Source organism: Rhipicephalus microplus, chromosome 5 (assembly GCF_043290135.1).
Source record: "Rhipicephalus microplus isolate Deutch F79 chromosome 5, USDA_Rmic, whole genome shotgun sequence".
NCBI lineage: Eukaryota > Metazoa > Arthropoda > Arachnida > Ixodida > Ixodidae > Rhipicephalus > Rhipicephalus microplus.
Window position 1 is genome coordinate 194,682,090 of NC_134704.1, and position 17,268 is coordinate 194,699,357.

At 46.3% G+C, this 17,268-nt stretch overlaps 1 protein-coding gene across 1 annotated transcript in view; it reads right to left on the minus strand.

Annotated features, from left to right (window-relative positions):
* The window catches only part of LOC142817619 (uncharacterized), a 205,072-nt gene that overhangs the window by 75,088 nt on the left and 112,716 nt on the right, over positions 1 to 17,268 (minus strand). The window lies entirely within an intron of this gene.

The window sequence follows — 17,268 nt, forward strand, 5'->3', positions numbered from 1 at the left end:
GGGCGTGCTCGTTGGGCACAATCTGAAGCTTCTGCCAGAATGTTTTATTTTACAGAACCCGGGTGCTGCGTTTATGGTCGAAAAATATTTAGCTCCAGCTAGTCGTTGCGTGACCTCTTCCAGAACTGCCATAGGGTAGTGTTCACGCAGAATATCTTTGTTAGGCTCCGTTGCGTCGAGACAAACTCTTGCTTTATCACCTTTAACTGACGCTCCAGCTTCTACCAAACCACTTGCATATCTAACCTTCGTTCGTCCTCAACTTGAATTCACCTCATCAGTTGGGTCATCTCATCAGGCCTACCAAGTTAATGCCCTCGAACGTGTTCACAACTGCGCCGCACGCTTTATTGCGAAAGATTATAGCCGACATTCCAGTATCACTCACATTAAATCATCACTATGATTGCTTGCCTTAGATTCTCGCAGAAAGATTGCCGTCATCTGCCTGTTTTATGAAATAGCATCCGTAAGCACCAAACCACGCTTCCTCTCACCAAGCCAAAACGCACTTCTCGCCGTTTGCACAATAGCTGATCTTTCAAACGCATTTTTTGGCACACGAACGCATTCAACTCTTCACCATTACAAGTAGCTTAAAAAAATGGAACGGTCTTCCCGATAATGTTGTCAACATTCAAGATCCCGTATTGTTTTGTCACGAAGTAACAACCATTTTTTCATCCCCAGTGGCATCAACCTTCCACTAAACCATTTATATTGGTCTTTGCTGTATATTGTAATATTTGTTATAGTTCTGTGTTGCACGCTTACAAATGAGTTTTTCTGCATTTTATTTACTAGCTGAATGTAATGCCTGCTCTCGCTAACAATTATATAACGTTATTTTTTGTTACATAACGAGTGTAATCATATTTTGATATTTCAGTTAATGTGTTTATGTACTGTATATAACCCCCTCACACAATACTCTTGATGGAGCCTGTGGGGTTTTTGTGAATAAATAAATAAATAAATAAATACACTACGGCTACCATATAGCTTGACCATTTCGTTGGCTTGGTTACCTTGGTTTTGACGTTGTGGTCCTTCATGCGTTGAAGCTCAGCCTTTACTTTTTCTTCAATGGCTACCGGAACCTTTCTGACTGGCACAACAACACCGACAGCACCAGGTTTAAGCTTCATTTTGTGTTCAAAACTATTCAGCTCTCGCAATCCTGCGAAAACATCGGCGAAGGGCTCCATCACCGGGTAGAGTTGCTGCGTCTCGACGTTATCGACAAGATAAATCAAGCCAAGGCTTTCCGCTGCTGCTCCGCTGAGGGTCACCGGTACGTTTTGCTCAATGACGAATAAGGTTTCATCATGCTGTTTATCGTTCATGGATAGCGATAACTTTGAACTGCACTGCTGTTTTGTGGCCGAAAAATTTGTTAACATGGCTCGGCAGACTTCACGAATCTTTTTCGGAAGCGACAAAACATCTTCCTTTGAAATCACACAACAGTTTGCCCAAGTATTAAGTTTGCAGACATTCAGATGGCCTTCAATGGAAGCTGTTGCGGTCCACTGGTCGCTAGCGAATGCGTTCACAGGTAAAGCGTCCAGAAAAAAATATCTCACGTTTTGTCAACATGTATTTCTCGTATTTCTCTGAGCTTTGCATCTTCGCTGCGCAAGAAGGATCACTGCGAGCATGTTTGGGCAAAATGATTCGATCCTCCGCATTTCTAGCACGCTTTTCCTGTTGCTGGGCAGCGGCGGCTGCGGTGAACTTTGTAGCCACATTTGTTACATGGCTTTGTCATTCTGGCCAACGCATTTACGGCTGCAGTTTCAGCGCTTTCAGTGGTGCCACGTATGTGTCGAAACTGCTCCTCGCCTCGCTCTTGGATGCGACAGATTTTGACTACTCTTTGGTAAGAAGGGTTTTCAGAAATTAACTGCTTTTGCAGTCCCTTCTCCCGGATACCGAGTATGATGCGGCTACGAAGCACGCGCTCTTCTAAGTCTCCAAAATCACAGTGTTGGGCTAGCGTTCGCAATTTGACGAGCCAGTCATTGAAACTTTCATCCTCGTTAGGTTTCGGGAACCGAAGCAAAACTCGTCGTAAGTGAGGTTCTTCGCAGGTTGGTAGAAATCTTTAATTTTTAATTATAAGGGTTACATTGGTTGTGTCCTTTCCTGGCTCAAACTTGAACGAAGCGAATACTTTTCTAGCCTCTTCCCTAATGGTCACTAAAAGCGTCGCCACCTGCACCTTTCTTGGTTGCTTGTTCAGCTGAGTTGCCGTGGAAAACAGTTCAAACTCACTTTTCTAAGTCTTCTACCCAAGCCAACAGTCTCGCGATGTGTTCTTGGTCTTCGCAGCATTTATATTCGTTCATTTACGCAGATTCACTGGGCAACGCTGTCCACTGAAGCCGGCATCCGACATCAACCTGACCGAAAAAGATACGCCTGCCTTCAGCTGTCCACGTGGTAACACGGGAACTTGCAATATTCGGCCGGGCTTGGATCAAGATCCGCTGTTGAGGCTCTGCGCTGGCGCGGGGACTCGTCAGCGACATCATCCGGGAAAACTACACGGCGGGCTTTCCTGTGTCGGCATCTCAGTTTGGCAGCAGCGCTTTTGGTCTTCGCAGCACTTATATTTTTTTCATTTACGCAGGTGAGCAAAACCTCTTCTATAATGTTTTCTCGGTAAACCTTTGCACTGCTTCCGGGCTGTAGGACTGTGTTTGTATATTTTAAGTTGACTGTTTTCATCATAACAAAGGAGATGACTAAAGCTTTCGATAATTTCCGCCATGAAATGCGTGCCGAACTAAGAGATACACGCGAAAGTGTAAACTTTTGTAGCGAAGTCTGTGACAACGTTAAGCAACTGTCAGATTAAATTAAGCTGCTCCGTGAAGAGCTGCAACATGCTAGACAAAAAAATTATCAACTTAAACAGAAAACAAGAAATTGCAACGTAAGGTTGATGAGCTCGAGCAGTACACTCGTGTGAATAACTTGAAAATTAAAGGTGCCCCTAGTGATGAAGACCTAATGGAAATTGTAAAAAAGCTTGGCGATGCCATTGGGGAAAAAATGCTGCCATCAGACATAGACACGTGTCATAGAATACCTGTTGGCAGATCTGGAGACAAGAGTGTAATCGTTCGTTTTGTCCGACGTGACAAAAGAAACGCTGTCTTAACTAAAGCACGAAAGAAAAGGCCGTCTGCCAAAGATATGGGTTTCAAATCAAATGAACCCATATATGTGAATGAGAACTTAACCAAACACGTGAGGCAGCTGCTCGGCTTAGCAGTTGCTTAGAGGCGAGAAACAAAATGGAAGTTAGTGTGGACAAACGGTGGCAAAGTTTTTGCGCAAAAAACATAGTAGTCTGAGATTCCTAAGATTGTTGAGCCTGCAGATGTCGCAAAAATGACAATGTACACTATCCAATCAAGCCTTATACTAACGAGACTTCGAAATGAATCCTGTCAATAGCCAGTACAATGTCATAAGCGGTTTCAACAGGCTGGTTAATCAAAGCTCGCACACTTTCAGTGTTCTGCATCTAAACTCTCGAAGTATCAAGAACAAAAAAAATTTTGCGGTGTTTCTCGACTCTTTGGCAATAAAATTTAATGCTCTAACATTTTCCGAAACTTGGTTAACACCAAATGATGTCCCGCCAAGATTTGCTGGCTATACTTACAATGGCTTGGTACGTCATTTCGGTCGAGGCGGAGGCATCGTTGTATACGTCAAAGAACCTCTAAATCATGAAATAATTGATGATCTCTCGTACATTTAACCATGCATTGAATGTCTTGTAGTCAAAATTATTGTAGACAACGTAATTGTTGTCGTGGTGTACCGGCCACCAGCTGGTAAAAAGCAAAAATTCTTTGACTACATAGATACTCTCTTACAGAAGCTACACACAATGCGCATGCCTTTTTTAATTATCAGTGACGTCAACAATAACATGCTAGGCGATTGTCCTAGCTCTCAACAACTTCAGTCGGTTTTGAAATCATACGTATGTGCAAACACAATAACAAGACCTAGTCGCATATCGGAAAAGTCTTCGACGCTGCTTGATATAAGTGTCACAAATCTTCCAAGCAGAAAATGTATTTCAGGGTTATTTTCATACGATGTAAGTGACCACCTACCCATATTTTCTCTTTTATTATTATGTTCAACACCTAATAAAAAGCATATCGTTGAGCAGTATTGCAAAATAAATAATAGCGGACTAAACCGGTTCCGAACGGAAGATGCTTCGACGAACTGTAATATCGTGTGCACAGAAACAGATACAAACCGGGCTTTCAATCTTTTTCTTGGGCAACTTAAGAGCACTTATGACCGTGCCTTTCCTTTAACGAGAAAGCCTTCGAACGAAGAAGAAGATACGCATGCCGTGGATGAACAACGCACTGTACGACCGAATACAAGAAAAAAACAGAATGTATCACGCCTTTGTGAAATCTCGATGATTATCACTTCTTGAAGGCTACAAAAAGTTCCGCAATAAGCTAAATGCTGACATCAAACGAGCCAGGATATCATATTATCAATACACATTTGAAAAAGTCAACGATAATCCCAGGAAAATGTGGAATGAGGTAAATAACTCAACTGAACCTAACAAAAAAGGTTATGGTAATATCACTGAATTTGTAGACAATAAGGCAGATGTCGAAGCAGTATGAGTCATGAATGAGTATTTTGTTAACGCGGGCGACTACACAGACTCATCTTGTGGAGTAGCAATTCCGCCTGTATGGATAGAAACCGTCTATCACACTCACTCTTCCTTACTCCAGTTACACCTTGTGAAGTTGAAAAATTATTGTGTAAAATACGTGACAATGTTGCTTCAGGTGTTTGCAAAATAGCAGCCAGCCCGATAAAATATCTGACGTCACTAATTTCATACCCTCTTTCATACATCATGAACACTGTGTTAGAAACCGGCATTTTACCTTCACAAATAAAAATAGCCCGCGTTTGTCCTATCTAAGAAGGGGGTGCCATAAATGTATTATCGAATTACCTCCTGATATCGATTCTACCGGTACTCTCCAAAAATTTGAAGGAATAATACACTCCAGACTGGTATGCTTTTTCAGTAAGCACCTGATAATCAATAAAGCATAGTATTGGTTTCAAAAGGGTAAGTCTACGGAGTCGGCGCTATTAAATACGAAAGAGAAGATATTAAAAAACATGGAAAACAGAACTTAAACCGTAGGTCTTTTCATTGACTTGAAGAAGGCCTTTGACATAGTCAAACATGATATTCTGATATCTAAGTTGCTTGACTACGGTGTAAGGGGCGTGGCCGCAAAATTAATACAAAGTTATCTTACCGAAAGAAAACAATATTTTAAGGTGGGTAACCTTGTTTCCCCAATGAAAACTGTTAAAAATGTTGTACCACAGGGTTCAATCCTTGGACCGTTACTATTTATAACATATATAAGTGATCTGTGTGACATTCCAAGATCCCCAAAATTAAGTATTTACGCTGACGACACCAACATATCTATTACAGGTAGAATACTCATGCACCTTGAAACTGAAGTAAATGATTACTTACTCAAATTAGAAAAATGGCTTCATCAAAATAAGCTCATGCTTAATATATCTAAAAGTAAGTACATAGTGTTCCAGCCTATTAACAAGCCCTACGAGGACGACATCAAGTTCTTTTTCGAAAAACAAAGGCTGGAGCAGGTTAAATGGCGAAAATTTCTTGGAGTGTGGTTCCAAGAAAATTTGTCTTGGAATACTCATGTTGATAGTCTCGCATCCGAACTAAGTAAGACTGTTGGGTGCATATTTAAAATAAATCCACTAATACCAATTTGGCTTAAAAAAAGATGTACTATGCTCTTTTTGTTCGCGTTAAAATTATAGTGTGCAAATATAGGGTAATACAAGTGAGAAGAATTTAAATAAACTAGAAATCTTACAGAAAAAAGTTCTCCGCCCATTATTATGGCAACCCAAGGGAGATTCCTAGCGGTCCTATATTCATAAAACATGGTATACTCAAAGCAAGACAGGTGTATAAATATAGGCTATTACTTTACATTTATAAAAATAAACTCCACACTATTACGGCACCGGAAGGCGCACTCAAATATTCGCTCCTTGGGCAACAACTTCGCGTTCCTCATATTAGGACTGAATACGGTAGAGCCCTAATTGCATACCACGCCCCACAGCCTATAATTCATTTAGGTGAACAAATAAATTTTAAGCTTTCATTAACGCATTCAAATATCACATAAAACATTTTCTCAATAATTGAGTATAGTAAACGTCACGTTTCCAATAAACTTCTGGCTAGGTTCCACATATACTCTCACCTTTAGGTACGAAACGCGTGTATATACAGTTGCATGTACGTACATATAAGCAGATGTATGTATTAATACGCGAGTGTATTATATGAATATATCCATATGTATGTTTTTTTTGGATATGTAATGAAAAGAGCCTTGATGTCTAATTCCGTGTGTCTATGCAGCCTAATTTTTGTACTTTTATGTCACCCATTTTTGCTTTTATGCTAATGCTGTGTTTCTGTTATTATGCTGCTTCGTGTATTGTGTTAATTATTATCCAATGTAGCACTGTTTGCTGAACTTTTCTAGCGTAGCGAAGCCACGTCAGGCTGAATGGCCTTAAGCTTCGCTTCGTTTTTCTGTATTCTCTCTAGAAATAAAATCTGTCCATTTCAAGAAGAAAACGCTTCGTTGGCAAGCAGCATCACCACCACTTGGGTACTGGTTGCTGGGCTCGTCTCACTCGCCTCGTGCTGATCGTCACCGGCATCTGCCTGAACGTTGCTCTTTCCCGATCGTGTTTTCATTGTAGAGCCGCCGTCGCAACACACATCCATAAACCCCTTCTCAATCGGTCGAAGATGCTGACATTCCCCGTCCCCACCGCTTCACCACGCGAGAGCTGTCCATCTTAGGACACATCGCGTTCAAGCATGGTGTTCTACCCGACCCTGCGAAACTTCGTGCAGTCGCGGAGTTCCCGAAACCTACTGCGCTGAAAGAAGTACGCCAATCGTTAAGATTATGCTCGTACTTCCGGCGCTTTGTTCAAAATTTCGCATTAATCATATCACCAACCTTCTACGCGGTGACGCAGACCTTTCATCCTGGTCTCCTGACTGTGACGTCACGTTTGTCACACTCCGTAGTCTGCCAACCTCACCTCCCATTCTTCGGCATTTCGACCCAACAGCTGCAACGGAAGTTCACACAGAGGTTAGCGAGTTGGGTCTTAGCGCTGTCCTCACCCAACGCAAACCGGGCTACTCCGATTACGTCGTCGCTTATGCGAGTCGCACGCTCACTGAAGCTGACGCCAGTTACAGCGTCACTGAAAAGGAGTGCTTAGCGCAAGTGTGGGTGCTCCGCAAGTTCCGCCCTTATTTGTACGGTCGCCCATCCGACCTGGTAACGGAACACCATGCACTTTGTTGGCTCACCACAATGAAACATCCTTCTGACCGCCTAGTGTGGCGGGTATTGCAAAACCAAGAGTACGACATTCGCCTTATCTATCGCAGCAGACGCAAGCACTCTGACGCTGACGCCCTGTCCCGTTCGCCTTTACCTCCCGACTCGGCCTGCGCAACTACTGGCGCTAACTCCGTCGCATCTCTCGACCTTGACTCCTTTGCCAGAGAACAACACAAGGACCCGTGGATCGCTTCCCTTTGTGACTGTCTCTCTGGATCGTCGATCACGGCGGCATCACGATATCTCCGACGTCAGGCTGCTCATTTTGCCATTCGTGATCAGTTGATACACCGACGCAACTACATCCCTGAAGGTCGTAAATGGCTGTTGGTTGTTCCCCACAGCTTACGATAACAAATATGCGCCTCCTCTCACGGTGATCCCCAATGTGGCCATGCCGGAAGTTTCAAAAATTACGAGCAAATTCGTCTTCTACTGGCACGGAAGGTATAACTTTGTTCGAAAATTTGATATGGGCTGCCCTGAATGTCAGCGCTGCAAATCACTCCCTTTCAGCTCGCCCGGAGCGCTTCAGCCACATCCGTTCCCTGCCAAACCTTTCAATCGGATCGGAATCCATCTCTACGCCCTCTACAAATAACATCAGATGAAAATCGGTGAATCATAGTTGCTGTGGACCATTTAACACGCTACGCTGAGACCGCCGCCCTTCCAAGTGCTACTGCGTGGAGCGTAGTGTCCTGCGTCCTCCATGGCTTCATACTACGACATGGTGCACCTCGAGATTTACTAAGTGACCGAGGTAGAGCCTTCCTATTAGAAGTCGTCATGGATCTGCTTTCTGAATGCCATGCTGTTCTCATCGCAAGACCACGGCATACCACCCGCTGACAAACGGGCTCATGGAGAGATTTACCCAAACCCTCGGTGATATGCTCATGATGTGTATGACATCGGATCATACAAACCGGGATCGCATTCTTCCAATAACAACGTTCGAATACAACACCGTGGCACCGTCTACCACTGAATTTTCACCTTTCCTTCTCCTTTGAGGACGCGAACTTTCCCACACCATCGATACTCTTCTTTCATACCATCCTGACACATCCGAATGCCCATCTGTGTCAGAAACTGCCCGAAAAGCGGAAGAGTGCCGTAAACTCGCACACACCTTTACGTCACAAGAACAGAAGCGCCAGTAAGAAAACCACGCCGACTCTTCACGGAGCCACAGCAATTCCCTGGGATTACTTGTATGGCAGGCCGTTCTTCACCAAACCCCCGGCCTTTCCTCCAAACTCGTCCTAAAGTACGAAGGGCCTTACCGCGTTTCGGAGCAAACCTCGCCGGTGAATTTTCTCAATGAGCCACTTTCCCCATCTGATGACATGCGCTGGCGTGGACCTGACATCGTCCAGGTCACCCGCCTTAAGTCATACCACAGCCCGCGGCCTCCAGACTCTTAGGCCGCCAAGATGGCTTTTTTTTGGCCGCTGCATATTATGAACAAAACGCATCGTTGGCAAGCAGCATCGCCCCCACTTGGGTACTGGGCGCTGGGATTGTCTCGCTCGCCTCGTGCTGATCGTCGCTGGGATCTTCCTGAACGTTGCTCTGTCCTGATCTTGCTTACATTGTACAGCCGTTGTCGTAACACACGTCAAGAAACCCCTTTTAACCGTCTACAACACGACAACCGAATCAATACTACTGCCAGAGGGGACCACTTTTGCAGCATTCTTGAGAAAGCACCGGTATGCGTCGTGACTGTTTCACCTGTGTCCTTCTCGCCACATTGCCCACCCGCAGAATGTCCATCTCGCGCTCTCAAAGCCACTGTGAGCGCAATCTGACTGAGACTGATGCTTTGCTCACTGTACTATTGATACACAAACCTGCTTCGGCGTTTATTCCGATGGCCTTGGGCAAACAACTGTAGTCACTCTCCGCATCGTCACCGACAAATCCCGTATTGTTCGGTGCTGCCCTTGCCTTGCATCACCTTCTGAACGCAAGGTTATAGAAGAACAAGTTGAAGATATGCTCGCACGCACCGCTATTTGGCCATCAGCAAGCCCATGGTCTTCTCCTGTTGTACTAGTGAAAAAGAAAGATGACTCGGTGCGATTCTGCGTCGACTACAGAGCGCTGAACAAGATTACCCATAAGGGAGTTTATCCTATGCCTCGTATTGACTAAGCTCTTGATACATTACAGACTGCCAAGCACTTTTCAATCTTCACTTACGCTCTGGTTATTGCCAGACCCCAATGCAAGAGTCCGATAAAGAGAAGACTACCTTTGCCACACCTGATGAACTCTCCGAATTCAATGTAATGCCTTTTGGCCTACGCAATGCCCCTGCCACATTTGAACGCATGATAGATATGGTACGGTGGGGCTTTAAATGGTAGACCTGCCTTTTCTGTCTGGACGACATCATCATCGTTTCATCCACCTTCTCACAGCACCTAGAACGGCTAGACCACGTTCTAACGTGTCTAGCTAAGGCTAGTCTCCAGCTCAACACTGAGAACTTCCGGTTTACCAGTCGCAGCATCAAGGTTTTAGGTCACGTCGCCAGTAAACATGGCGTTGAGCCCTATTCTCACAAGGTTGCTTAGGTACTTTGCTTTTCTACACCAACGACATCGAAAGACCTTCGCATACTCTGTGGCTTAGCGTCATACTTCCACCGCTTTGTGCGTGATTTCGCCACTATGGCCACTCGTGTGCACAAACTTCTGACCATGAACGTCCCTTTGTCTGGTCGGATGCCTGCGCACTGGTTTTCACAATGTCAAGCGGTGCTTCACATCGCGGCCAATGCTCTGCCATATTGACCCTGCAGCACCTACTGTTCTACACATTTTTGCCAGTGGACGTGGCATCGGTGCGGTCCTGCTTCAGCAAAACGACTCCTCCGAAGGACAAGTCGTGGCCTACGCTAGCTGTACTCTTTCTTCTGCTGAGCGAAATTATAGAATAACCGAACAAGAATGCCTCACCATTGCGTGGTCCGTGCGAAAGTTCCTACTTATACGGCCGGCATTTCACAGTCATGACTGACCACCATGCTGTGTTTGGTTATCGGCTCTCAATAATCTCTCGGGACTCCTTGGGCATTGGGTGCTACGTGTGCAGGAGTGTGACTGCGGCGTCACATGGTGGTCACGTCGGCAACAGGAAGACGCCGACGCTTTGTCGCGTTGCCTACTCTCACCAAGTGCTCAACTTTCACCTTCCATCTGTTCGTCACTGACCAGCTAAGTGACTAAGGAGACGGCTCTTGGTCCGAAAGATTTTGTTTTCCTCGGTGGACCTTCTTTCATATAGAGATTTCGCATCTCTCCAACATTCAGACCCATAATACTGCCGCACAATCATCAATTGTTTCTGTGGCTTATGCCGGGCTCCAAACAGGTGCTTAAGACGACAGATTGGACGCTTCAAACTTCAAGATGAAAGATTATGTCGGCAAATTTACCATCCTCTCGGTAGCCAATGGGTCCCGGTCGTTCCTCGCTCACTTCGTCTCCAGGTTTTCCGACTGTGCTGCCCTAACTTGCTGCCCTCTTTTGCGAAAGAGGGGAGTTAGTGTGAGCGCTGACTATTTGCTTCATCATCTTCACCTGTATATTCAAAAGCAAATGTAAGCATCATCAACGTTAGACGCGCGGGTTTCGCTGTTTGTGGCTCTCGTGCCTGTGCTGGAGAATACAACAGTCGTTTCATCGTACCTGACGTCGTCTCACAATGTTTTGCTGCAGATTCTGGCATAGAGTATCCTGGCACAAATATTCCTGGCTTCTGCCAGCAGCAACTAGTATTGCGTCTTCCACCTTCAGCACTTTTTCAGAGTCCACCTTCCGGCTGGATCGCAATCTGTGTGTCATCTCGAGGAAGCGGGAGTATCTCTTCCACCCGTAGTATTTTGGACTTCAGCGCACCACTGCACGATTTGCCACGTCGTGCGCTGGAATGATGATGCGTTAGAGTCAGCAGTGCGTGTTTTGACGCCAGCTATTCTGGCCCCAGAGGAATGCAAACATTTATATTGAGTAAACTCTTCTGGAATGTTCTTTTCGTGCACTTCATACTTCATCGCGAGGAAATATTTAATCGCACCAGGCCTTCAAGGGCCTGCCACAGGCGAGAATAAACCCAGCAAAAGTGCAGTCTCCAAAACCACTCGTAGGGTTAAAGAGAAAACCGCGCTGCAGGAAAAGAAACTGCTCCTAACTTGACAAAAAGTCACTCAATGTCGTCAAATATGGTATCGTTAGAATCCTGATAAGTTCACGGAACCGATGCGAGTAACACTTATTGAACACTTGACGAAAAAACTCTTAGTTACACATATTTGGTTGCGCTTCAGGAGAAGCCGTAGGAACTCAGCCTCTGTGTGCTGACCAACCTGAATGGGGCGTGCTTTAGTCCTGCTCGCATTGCCCTCGGCCATTGTAGCACATCTTCCTGTGGTGCGGAGCTTACTACGAGGATCGCCGCGACCTCATCGCACTTCACGGCCGTGCGGGGCTCGCAACCACCATCGTGGAGAAGCTGTTGTTCCCAAGGGCGCACGCCACCGTGTTTAAGCGTCTGCTTGGTACGCTCATCACGTTCTTCGGGGTTAGCGCACTCTTCGACTGCCTCTGACTTTGAGGACATTTGTGCTTCTTCCTAAAGTACACGAAAGTTGTGTGAACTTTTCTTGGATGATCCGACGGACCTTCATTTTTTCTGCATCAGAGGCTATGTGCTCTAGCGAGCGCACTACACACTCATACCTTTCTAGCATACCTCAATTGTGCATGATGGCCCTTCTAATGACAGTTCCGATTTTACTTGTCTACTCTGTGGCTGTTCTGGGAGGTATCGTATTGCAATCGTTCGGAGACGGTGCGAGTGTGTCCTACTTCTATTTTTTTTCTTTTTTTTTCATGCGAATCAGCTTTTTGACAGGCTTGTGTAGCCCTGTCCTTCCGCACTGAGGTGGCGCCAAGTAGGCTACGCCTTCCCTCGAAGTGTGCGGGTGACGTCGCTCTCTAAATAGCCTGTCGCCGCTTGCTGCGTGTCATTTCCTCTCGCTTCACCTTCTTTACTGCGCGCAGCGCTCGAGCCCACTTTTTACGTCGGCATCGTCTCCTCATGCACACCACCTCTCTGCATCTGTCAGAGAAAAGAAGCAATGAAAACGCGTGCCTCGCGTGCTCGCGCTCCATCGACTAGCCCGGCCGTGGTCCCGCTGCGCCAGCAATGTAGACAGACCGTGGCTGCTTGACGCGCGATCACGCCGACGGGCGGGACGCCGCTGGCGTGTGCTTCCCGCTAGTGTGCGCATACTTTTCCCGGTTGTCGCCGGCGTTACGAGTTAGTGAATCCGATCACGTTTGCGAATGGCGATGTCACACCTTGAACACCGATGAGGTGCGAGCCAGAGAAGCCGAAAAGCGGAACTAGAAGACCAGCCGGAAGTATAGTGGAAGTGGAAGACCCACGGAAGGCCAATGACACCAACGACGTGCGACTTGGGAACGCCGATCGGGTTCGAGAATAGGGATGGTGCGCGTTTAACACGGAGGAGACACGAGCCGAGAAAGCAAAGCGCAAGCGACTCCCGTGTTTTTGAGCGCAAGCGCCTCCTCCTGTATCTTTGGGCTTCAAGAAACTTTTACTCCAGTAAATGCTACACCCGGTTTCACTTCAAACCGGTCTTCCAGCACCCGCGTCCACGCCAGTTTAGACAGGATCGACGCCAGGTGCACCACTGTTGCTTCGCATCTCAGCAGCGTTCTCGTCGGCGAGATGGTCCATAGTTCTTACTTTAACATCTCTTATTTTTGCTTTCTTATATCTTTATTTTCTTTACCCCATCCTTGTGGCGATCTGTTGAGGCGTCATTCTGAAGATATACACTTATGGGTGGCACTTTTCATTTCATGACCACTCAAAGAGTAGAGTGCGTACCAAAAAGGAAGCATGAGGCAATTCGGAGATAGGTTGAAAAGAACAAACATTGTTAATCACGACGGCATGGCGTCGGTTGCTTATATATTCTTTGTAATATTTTAGAGTCCACATTTTCTTGCATGCGATAGCGCCACGTGTTGTAGATAGAAGCGGACAGCCAAACTGCCGAGTAACCATGTGACCCGGCTGCGATCAGCAAAATCTCATATGTCTAGGCGGCCGCCCACTCTCTCTTTTTCGTTTGATTTTGTACCGTCGTACGAGTAACACCATATATAATTAAACGGTTTGCTACAATTTCATGTTGGTCTGCGGGCTTTCAACGTAACATCTGGCGACAAGGTGCTTCAAACCTGCAGCGGCGTTGGCACAAGAAAAAAGGTTCTACCTTGTTCGATGTTCCTTGGGCTGTCGCCGTCACATAGCGAGCTACCGAAAGAACACGAATGGCAGAGCCTGCAGTGACGCAAGTGGTGGGAAGAATTGGCGACATAGAGCCTTTCGCCGACTCCTCAAACGACCTGACTTCATATGGCGAGCTGTTGACGTCGTTTTTTCAATTAAACAAAGTACCGGAGGGAGACAAAGTTAACACATTCCTGAGCCTAATAAGGGCGAAGACTAATAGCCGAAGCCACGTCTGTGTAGAGCTCACAAGGAGGCGGTTTTTGCTCTGCGGGGCGAAACTTCGAGGAAGTTTCGAGCTCTGAAGTCCTGTATCAGAAGCATACGCGGCCAAGCTGCCAGGCTGACCACATTAGAGTCATAACTGCTCCGAGGTTTGGCCATGTGGAACAAAAACTGCCTCCTCGCATGCTCTACACAGACGTGGCTGTGGCTCTACGCCCTACTCAAGTCGCCTACCGCCCCTGATCTTCCATCAAGCAAGTTCTACCAAACCCTCAGTGATCGGCTTGGTGAATATCTGGCTCCGAAGCTTTCAGTAATTGGTGAGAGAGCCAAGTTTCATCGACGGTCTCACTGCGAGGCTGAATTAACTACCAATTTTGTCGTGGACTTTTGTTGCCTCTCGAGTTTGTGCGAGTTCGATAATATCTTAGACGAGGCACTTAGGGACAGATTCGTTTGTGGGTTACAAAGACAAGATTTCAGCGAGTGCTGTTTGCTGAGAACAAGAAGGTAACATTTCAAAAGGAAGTCGAAAACACTTGCCAGTGGATTCAGCAAAAAAAACTCCCAAGCATTTTTCCAAAGGTGAACGTGGTTAAGTGCGAAGGCACAGGGGGACGCTATGAGGGGGAGTAAAGTCAAAATCTGTTGGCATTCGCCAGCGAGTTAACGTAAACTCCCCCGTGTGATCACATTGCAATTCCCAGGAATCATTAGAACCTCTCGAGCAATCTTCAAGAGTTTACGCGTTTATGTGAGAGTAAATTCGCACTATAATTATGCTGAGGTCCTTGGTCCGCTTTGCCCGCTTGCGCTCGGCATCACGGACTCTTCGCAGCTCTGACTTGTCTTCAACCGGCGCGACATCTTCAACGACGCGAGCAATGCTCGCATTCGATTGCGTTGTACTCAATGTTGGAGGTACCGCAGTCAAGGTTGATGCCTGCGATGGATCCATATGTATGACGACTTGCCAATCTCGAGCAAGTCGTAGCTGCGCGCGCCCACGCAGCCACGGAGTGGAGGGGGGAGCGTGCGCAATCACGTGGTGTGTGACGTCGCTGCGCCGTTGCTGCAGATGCTCCTCTCCGCTCCTCGCGCCATTGCTAGGGGAGAGGAGGAGGCGCACCGTTGCAGGGTTGCTTATAAAGTTCATTCGCACTTAAAAAAAAGGGCAGCAGGAGTTCATGGTTCAATGAGCGTGTCTCACGTACACCATTTTAATGCACAAAAGTCGAGACAGAATGCAGTTACAGTAAATGTGCCAAAAAAAGAAAGCATGAAACATGTGTTTGCAGTGCTGCTCTTTTAAACACGTGAGCGAAGACTGCAGACATGCGTTCGCGACGTGTTTCGACTGTGGGGAGAAAGGGCATATTCAGCGTATATGTCAGTCTGATAAAAAATCAAAATAATCTCGCGTGCGAGCGTGCAGTATAAAAGTGCTTGACTGTGCCACAGAAGTCATGCTAAATGGCATGTCGTGCTCGGCGAAAGATGTAATAACTGTGCGCGTACTGATAAACAAAACTCCGCTTGAAATGGAACTAGACAGGGGGCAGCGCTATCCGTAATTTCTCGCAGACAACAGCAACAGTTTTCCCATATTTGTAGCTGAACATGACAAAATTACATCTACGCAGTTACGCAGATGCATTAGCCGAACCAGCAGGAGTGGCTGAAATTGTTGTAGAGCATGATGGGCAAAGTATTCCATTATCTTCGTTTGTCACTGATGAAGCAGGACCGCCACTTCTAGGCCGAGAAAGGTTAAAACACGTGCGCCTTGACCGGAACGCTGTATTTTTCTGCAACAAGCTCTGTTCGGTACGGGAGCCGACAAACAAGGAAGCAAAAGTAGAGGTGAGCAAGCTTTTTCAAAAGTAGAGTCAACTTTTTAAAGAAGAAAGAGGATGTATTACGTAAGAGAAGGCAGAACTTTCTCAAAATGCACGCTCATCTAAAGTGGTTTGAAGGCCCGCAGTGCCTTTCGCACTGGTTCCTGCAGTTGAAAAGGACCTTGACAAAATGCTGTCAAATGGTGTGATCATACCATTATCCACGTGCGAGTGTACAACGCTGGTAATCTGTGGTAAAAAAAGATGGACACATCTGCCTGTGTGACGACTGCAATACTACCGTGAACCGCATGATAGACACAGATCGCTATCCTTTACCACGTGTTAGATATTTTCGCTGCGCTCAGCGGAGAAAAAGAATTTGCTAAAAAAGATTGATTGATTGATTTGTGGGGTTTAACGTCCCAAAATCACCATATGATTATGAGAGTCGCCGTAGTGGAGGGCTCCGGAAATGTCGACTTCCGGGGGTTCTTTAACGTGCACCCAAATCTGAGTACATGGGCCTACAACATTGCCGCCTCTCCCGGAAATGCAGCCGCCACAGCCGGGAATTGATCCCGTGACCTGCGGGTCAGCAGCCGAGTACCTTAACCACTAAACCACCGTGGCGGGGCGAATTGCTAAAAAAGACTTAAACCGGCCCTATTACGAGATATTTCTAGCGGAATCAGCGCGTCGTCTTCTGGCAATTAAAACGATGAAAGGGCTATTCACCGTAAACTGGCTACCTACGGCGTGTCTTCGGAACCTGGTATTTTTCTGCGGATAATGGACACTGTGCTTAAGGATCTCAAAGGTGCCGCCTGCTACTTGAACGATATCCTCGTGACCGGAAGGACTAGAGCCGAACACCTACAGAACTTGCAAGCAGTTTTAACCCATTTGGAAAGCCGGGGAGTCAAGTTAGACCAAGGGCTGAGAAATGCACTTTTTTTAGAAGAAACTGTTCTACTTGGGGCACAAGTTGAGTGTAGATGGCATACGTCTTATGACGAAGAATACTAATACATGGAAGCCGCTCCAGCATCAAACAACAAGAAGCAACTTTGTTCTTTGCTTGTAGCCGTAAATTACTACGGAAAATTTCTACCTTAACTGGCTACGCTGGCCCATCCCCTGTGCAAACTGCTACAAGACCACAAAATTTGGGCGTGAACCAGTGAATGCCAAACGGCCTTTGACAACATTAGCCTGCGTTGGTGTCCACGGAGGTTCTGCCTCACTATGATCCGCAAAGACCGCTTTAAAAGGCTTGCGATGCGTCTCATTACGAACTAGGTGCTTTGCTTTCTCTTATTTTTGCTGATGGCACCGTT